Source organism: Benincasa hispida, chromosome 12, assembly GCF_027475165.1.
Source record: "Benincasa hispida cultivar pf3 chromosome 12, pf3_genome.v1.1, whole genome shotgun sequence".
NCBI classification, from domain to species: Eukaryota; Viridiplantae; Streptophyta; class Magnoliopsida; order Cucurbitales; family Cucurbitaceae; genus Benincasa; species Benincasa hispida.
In genome coordinates this window covers 58,443,311-58,445,136 of record NC_143489.1, presented here as the reverse complement: position 1 = coordinate 58,445,136, position 1,826 = coordinate 58,443,311, and positions in this window count along the sequence as shown.

Here is a 1,826-nt window from a genome sequence, read left to right as displayed (position 1 = left end):
TAGAGAAGTATTTTCCACCATCATTCTTCACAATAATGGTACACCTTGTAGTGCATCTCGTAAGAGAAGTTGAGTTTTGTGGACCTATTTATTTGAGGTGGATGTATCCTTTTATTTGAGGTGGATGTATCCTTTTAAACGATACATGAAAGTATTGAAAACTTATGTACAAAATAGAAATCGACCAGAAGGATGTGTTGGAGAAAATTATATTGTCGAAGAGACTATAAAGTTTTGTTCTGAATTTGTATCTAGTGTTAATTCTATTAGGCTAAACTCATCAACAAAGAAAGCAAACTCAAACATTTATAGAGCATTGTCAACTGCTTCTTTTATTAGACCAATTAAGGATGAGTTGGATCAAGCTTATCTTTAAGTTATTCAAAATGTAAATGATGTGCTTTCTTACGTCGAGTATGTAGATCTCCATCTTATTCTCATTTTAGGTTACCTGATTATTCAATAATCTACTAACTTTGTCATTTATAATAGGCAACATATAGATATTTTGTCTAAGCTCAATTCTAGTAAAAGTAAAAGTAGAAAGTGGCTTCAAGAAGAGCATAATCATACATTCAGTCGGTGGTTGTCCGTACGACTAATCTCTAGAGGCCTACTATTTGATGTATAATTAAATGTTAACTACTAAACTAATATAAAATATATCGTAGGCTGCACTAGCTCTCGAAGTTCCCAAAAATTCCATATCGCCTTCTTTAATTTGTATAGCTAATGGAAATATTTCATAGCGTTAACAAAAAATGCTATGTTTTCTCTCTACTAGCAATTTTAATAGCATAAAAAATGCTATTAAAACTATTTTATAGCATTTTTAATATCATTAAAAAAAACTATAAAAGGCTTTCTATAGCATTTTTAAGCATTTTGTTGTAGCCGTTGTTATTGAAAGCCTATTACTTTTCATAGCGTTTTTTCAATGTTATAACAAAAGATTATAAAAAGTCTGTTTTCAATTGCACAATTTTATGTCAAGGGTATATAGATGCTCTAGTTTATTGTATTTTCTCTCTATTTTTCTCAACATTATAAACATTATAATTTGTATATATTTGTAACTCACTGAAGTATTAGTCTAAGTGAGAGATTGTTGGGAATGTCCTAAAACTCACAGTTTGTAAATGTTAAACATATTCTATTTATCAATGTATTATTGAGTTTTTTTTCATTCAATAAAATGGTATTGATATTGCATTCTATTATAAAAATAAAATAAACAAATCCACGGCTATAATATGAATACTTTAACTTTACATAGAGACATAAATGTAGATCAAGTTTTAGTATATAGCCAAAATGGTCTATAGGTAAATTGATGAGATTGGGTACCTCATCCCAGTAACACTATTGGATGTGGCCCACTTTGTATACTGATACAAAATATGTGATCCCAAAAATTGATCATGTGGAGATATGAGAGTGGAGGCATCCTATGCAAGAGTTATTTGCATAAGACAGACCTTGAAATAGTCACTTTTCTTTATAACGACCGTTTACTGTTAAAACTGACTATTTCAAATTTGATAACCTAGAGCAATTCGATTGTAATTCGGAGCTAACTATGAACTTCTATTTATTCGAGATTATCCTTTGATATGTATATGTGAGAGTAGTCCAATAGCACTGCTTAATAAGCCTTCCATTTTGGGGATAAGACAGGATAGATAGCTGGGAACATAGTCCAGCAAGATGGAATTTACTCCTATCCATAATGGAAGCAGAATATGTTTATGCATGTGAAGCAGCCAAGGAAGCAGTATAACTTAGGAAGTTTTTGTTGGGTTTTATTCCTAAAACTCATGGTTTGT